Below are 6,041 nucleotides of genomic sequence, written 5' to 3' on the forward strand. Positions count from 1 at the left end.
GGTGCTTCTGTCGAGACCCCCTTTCAGCTGGCTTCAGACGAAAGGGAGGGAACTGCTTTTTGGCAGTCTCTCGAGAAACTAAGCAAAGTGTTTAAAGATACTTTCTCAGCTTGACATCAAGGCACAAAACAAAAACCTTCTTGCGTCCTCTCAACCCAAAAGCGCTTTGCCACTTTTTGCGTTATGCAGGGAACGACGTCTGCCCAGATCACTTTTGTGTCAATGCAAATCGTAGTGTGCCCTCCGTTTTAATGTTGGCTGTGCTGGCGTGCTGCTTCTGTCTGTGAAACTTGAATGTTCTGCTTCTTCACACCAAATCGTCGGCGGGGGTTGAGCTTGTTAAATCTTTGCGCATAGCGTTCCTTTGGAAGTACTTTGTCCAAGTTCAAAAGCGATCGTGGGATTTACTTCATGCGTGCAAAAAGCATGCCTCGCACGACAGATTTAAATGGGGAATGGAGCCTGCTTCTTGCTGTTTTTCCTGTGGTTGCAGTTACAAAGTTGATCGTGCTTTCACATTCTGTTAACAGTATTCACTGGCTGAGCTTTATCAGTTGGTTCGTAAAGGAATCTCTGCTTCGGTTCCAGAAAAGTCATCTGTGGTGTGGTTTTTTCCGTGCCCATGGCAGTCTTTTAAAGCTGGTAGTAATGGCAGCGAAGTTAATTTTTTATCCTCTTTAAAAGAATAAGGACGGGTTGGGGCAAGCTCCATTTACCACTCTTTCAGCTAACCGCCGAACTCGCGAACTGATTACACTGCAGAGCCACAGGCGCCTCGCTTTTCTCCATTCTCTGGGTTAGGGTGAAAAAAAAACTTTGCTGGTATTAGCTGGCCTGCTGGGAGTACCTCTTCTTCACTGATAAGCAAGATTTGTGTTTCATCTTTCGCAAGCTGTATAGATTTCTTTCAAAACAAGTTGTTCCAGAAAGGAAATGAACACTTGCATTCACCTGAATTAAAAGGCATGGGATTTGCCCATAAGGATAAATTCTGTACAGTAAGACAGGAAGAAAGGCACCGCTGGGAATCGGACCCAGGATCTCCTGTTTACTAGACAGGCGCTTTAGCCAACTAAGCCACGGCGCCGGCAAAGTGCTGTCCTTTGACAGCCACTTGGACACGTCTCAACTGCTCTGAGACATCTGCGTTCGGTGTGCACCGAGCCTGCTCGCCTTGCAAGTTGCCTCATTTACATGCGATAGTTCCACCACTAAGAGAAAGGATGAGAAATGGCTTTTATCTGTCACTTTTCATGTCAGAGGATCTCAATCTGCTTTCCGTGTACAAGAGGATGTCCAACTCATGTAGCTAAAGACGTAGACGACAGTGCTCCACTGAAATCTTGATCTCACAACCCTCGGCATGACTCCGCTGTGTTCTGCTTTAGACAAAGGGGGGAAAAGACTTCTTTCATCACACGTTTTGCACTGTTTACGGTGTTTGCAGTGCTCTTTCTTAAATGAAAACCAGGAATCGGCACCATATGAGGTGAGACTAGATAATATTGGAACAAGTAGCCTCGCCATTCCATGCGTGACGTGAGCAAAGTGTAATTCCTGTCTTTATAGTGTGCTTGTTAGAGACATAGCTGGCACCCAGAGCGCTTTAAATCCGGGAGTCAGCAGCCCAAGACAAGAGAGTTTCCTTCGTCTATGTTTTTTGCGTGAAGGGAGAAACCATGCGTGTGCTGCAAACGATCTTAGTATCGATGTGCCGTCCCACATAACCGACCCGAACAATCTGCTTTACAGAGGAGCACTGCCGGAGCTTATCGTTGGCAAACTGAAGACCAGGCTGACCTCTTCTGTGACTCTTGAACACTGAGTCTCAAGGTTGTGAATTCAAGCTCCACGCTGGCGGGAAATTCCATAGGTAATGATCACATTTTCTTGCATGCTAATCAAAAGAAATATTAAGAAACTTTTCCCGATACCAGTTTTTTACAAAAGTAAAGGCACACGGCACATGTGTGCCACATCACGTCCGAGTTTAGTGACAACTACCTCAGAGATTGTAAGCTGGGTAGTTTCAGATCAGATCACTTTTTTTATCAAAGGTTCAAGCAAACCCGAATACTTTTGCAAGAGACATTTCAGAATCCCAGACAAATCCAGTACGATTGCTGGATCCATTGAATTCGACTGAACTATAGCACAGATCTGCAGTCCACCATTAGAATACTGTGGGTGTGTTGTATAAGCCATACCTCCCAAAGTAGTTCTAAAACAGGAGAAGCATCCTCGTTTAGGAATGTGGTATAAAGTGAAATGGTCTGGGAAGAGTCCTACGTTTGAACAGTTCAAAATAGACGTAAAGGGGTATTTACGGACTCTTTCGAAATGTAAGAACAAGCTGTGCGGACCTTATCTTTATTTACCTTGTGTAATCGTTTTTCATAAAGTGTAATTGTATTATAGCATGTGCCCCTGACGATTTGCTTGATACGTTATATGTGCTCTTGTTTGTATTGTATGTAGTTTTGTTGTTCAAATAAAACGTAAAAGACACAAATTTCCGGATGCGGCTGCTGTAAAAATAAAATGACATCAAGGGTGCTGTACGCAGAGGTCTGAAACCTGCTCCACAGAAGATCTTTATCCAGAGGTGTTAAAGAAGTCGAGATCTCGCCATGAGAGGGGAAGCATCTCAGAAAAAGCAGGTGCAGTCGGTTCCACGGTCATAACGTCACTAATTCGGGCGACAAGAGCAAAACCCACCCGGCTTCCTCCGGGCAAGTAATGAGACAAAGAGACAGTGCACAGCGGGTAGCGTGGCCGAGCGGTCTAAGGCGCTGGATTAAGGCTCCAGTCTCTTTTGGGGTGTGGGCTTGAATCCCACTGTTGCTAGGAGTTTTTGTGTTACAACCACCAAATGGAGCAATGTGTTAAAAGCTACTTTATCAGCTTAACATCAAAGCAGGGAGAAAAAAGTGTTTCTTCTTCTCAACACAAATTATCGTTTCCACCTTCAGCAGGAGAGTTTGTCTACCAAGATCACTTTTGAGTCAGTGCAAATCACAGTGCGCCCTCAATTTTAATGTCGGTTGTGCTCCTTTTTTCTGTGAAACGTTAATGTTCTGCATTTTCAAGTCGAGTCATCCTCAGGGGTAGAGCTGATTATGTCTTTCCGCATAGCGCTCCATCAGAAATAACTTTCAAAAGTTCAAAAGAGATTGTGGGTTTCACTTCAAGCAATCACAAAGCATACCTCACATGTCAGATCTAAATGGGGAATTTGTTGGTTACGAAGCTGAACGTTTTTCCATGTTCTGCTAAAGTATCCACTGGCTTGCCTTTATAAGCAGTCTTGGAAAGATAAGCTGTGCTTCATCTCAGGAAAAATCATCAGTACTGTCATTTTATTCTGTGTGTATGGCCGTTATTTAAAGTATATAAAAATCACGAGTTCATAGACTTATCCAAATATCAACGGCACCTTGTAAACCTGTCATAAGAATTCCTTCAATCCAATAGTTTCACTCCAGGGAAAAGGCAGGGAAACATAGAGAATTCTTATTTAAAGACAACATCCGTATTGGATTGCATGTAAGCAGGCACCACTCAGAATTCCTAATATGATTTTGAATTCAGTTTTGCAGTGCTTTAGTGCTTTACTACTTTCAGAGAGTCCTTTATTGACCTTGCTGAAGCAGAGAAGCGACATAATCACAATTGTGACCAGTTTTTCTGCTGTTTCTGGTTAATACTGATTATTATTTTGTATTTTGATTAGTATTTTTCGTAGCGTTCTTCCTCAGCTTTTTAGTTATTTGGTGAGCAAGAACCACTGAGAACGAGTCTGAATCAATCAAGAACACATATGGTACTGCTGTCCTGTGTATTACTGCTTCATCCTAATTGAGCTTTTCAGTGTTGAAGAAGACGTTTCCAATTTCGATTGCTGGTTTCAGAGGATGTGCTACAAGATCACAGATTCATTTGAAAAGATTTGGAGATGCATTGGCTGGGATTCAAACCTGGCTCAATTGCATGAAGGCACCTATACTCAGCAACGAGAGAAAAGGAGAAGGGGCCAGAGGTAGTGTGGCTGAATGGTCTAATATGCTGGATTTTAGGCTCCACTCTCTCAGGGGCATGGGTTTAAATCCCACTACTGCCCAATGTTTCAAGACCTTACTTTCTTTGATTTGTAATATGGTCAGTAAAAGCACTTTATGTAAGTATCTCTTATGTCAGCGCTACAAGTCACTTACTGCTCCACAGGATCGGGGTTCAATCCCTGGCATCTTCAGGTGTTTTATATAACTGTACTCACATCGCAATCTTCTGTTGAGTGAGAACTCTTTGCTCGTGTTCATAGAGAGCCAGGTTTACCTTTTGAATCTCACCCGCGATTTCCTGAGAGATCATTCAGCGAGCGAGTTCTCCCTCTGGACTCCGCACTGAGCTGAAAGCTGCACGAATTCCTCACTGTGTGTCCTGTACTGTTACAGGTGGTCCAGCGTAAATGTGCAGCACAGTGATATGAACAACTTGAACTTTTTCTGTATGTGAAGGAAAATGCAAAAGAGCATGTAAAGTATTGATCATATAAAATATCCATGGTACAACTCGAGAAAAAACTGAAGCACAAAACAGCAACTTTTGATGATTACAAGAGATTCAAGAAACACAACCGTCCGCAGATGGGTTCGGATCCTGAACGCTTAAGTCAAAAGAACAAAAGCAAAGTAAACTCTCTTCATTGTCTTATAGTTTATGTAATAAAACAATTTTTTACTTTCTTTATAATTTCTTACTGTTGATAGACGATTTATTGAATTTTAACAGAATCACAATTACAAATATTTGGGGTTAAACTGTTATTCACATACTCTAACAAAGAGAAACGTTAGTGTCTTCCGGTGTGTGAGCCAATTTCTCAAAACATTAAAAAATAAGTTATAGAAATTGAATTGTTCTACTTTTTAGGCTTGCATAGTCTTATTCATATTTCAGTAAGCCTTTTCTTCTGTAGTAATTTCATTTGATATTGAAATTAGTCCTGATTTACAAGAATTTTGTAATAAGTTTCAGTTTAGGAAAATCGTGCCCAGAAGCTACCAAAACTGGTAATGTTCACATAATGTGTAATGCCAAAGCAGCAGCTGGGGTGGGAAACAAAAGGCATTTCTTGGTATGAATCCTAAAACTTCATAGATGGCGTTCTAGGACTTCTCGCTTCAGATAAAGCTGTCAATACATCATAGATTTCTACTCAATCAATATTAGCAGTGTTATCACTACCGAACACTAAATATAGATCCTGGCAATAATTCATGAGTTGTTTGTTAGAAAATTGTTTATGGTTTTTTTTAAACATATTTTCAATACCAGACAAAAAGTCGAAAGTTTCAATTTCATGCAACTGATGAAATCTCTCTTCAATGGAAGTTATAAGTACAGTACATCCAAAATACTGCGGAATCAATCAAATGTACATGTTTCTTGTGGATCCAGAAGATCATTTTGAGACTCAAAACATGCCTGTCTTTTCTTTTTTCGAGGACAAAGGAGTAGCAGCAGGAGTAGCAGTTATGGCAAGAACGTGTTTAGAGTTCAGGACTTCTCATTTCTAATGCAGAGCCATCGACTCGGAAAGCACCGCCCGCGATAAAAGAAATTGCAGAATTGGTCTGTTCATGCTGCCTACACGCTTTGAATTGCTGGCATTTTCTGCAAGCGTTCCTTTTTGAGGGTTCATGAAATTCCTCACATTTGAGCCAACACTAAAATATTTCATTCGGGGTCGCCTAATTCATAGTGCAAACCGAATCTACAGGGGAATGCTGTGGCACATGAAGCCGTTTGTTATTCTGTTGTGAGGTGTGAGGGGCGGAATGCAAATCGAGTTGGTGAATAGAAAATGAAACAGGAGTCACTTCTTGAGCTACGAATTCCAAAAGGTATGAAAACCTGTGCATTTTAACAGTGCAGAATACTCACAAATTGCACTGAGTTGCTTGCTTTCTTCTGCTGCTTTTATATTTCAGTCATTCACTGTAGCACTGGAACAATTCAAGAGAGGTAAAAGCAGAAGC

General features: G+C 41.5%; 1 non-coding gene across 1 annotated transcript; it reads right to left on the bottom strand.

Annotated features, from left to right (window-relative positions):
• Nucleotides 1–1,013: 1,013 nt before the first annotated feature.
• trnat-agu (transfer RNA threonine (anticodon AGU)) lies at nucleotides 1,014–1,087 on the bottom strand. Its single transcript has one exon. It is a non-coding gene; the product is annotated as a tRNA-Thr (tRNA).
• Between the last annotated feature and the right edge of the window lie 4,954 nt (nucleotides 1,088–6,041).

This window comes from Lepisosteus platostomus, chromosome 5 (assembly GCF_059453375.1).
Source record: "Lepisosteus platostomus isolate fLepPlt1 chromosome 5, fLepPlt1.hap1, whole genome shotgun sequence".
Taxonomy (NCBI): Eukaryota; Metazoa; Chordata; class Actinopteri; order Semionotiformes; family Lepisosteidae; genus Lepisosteus; species Lepisosteus platostomus.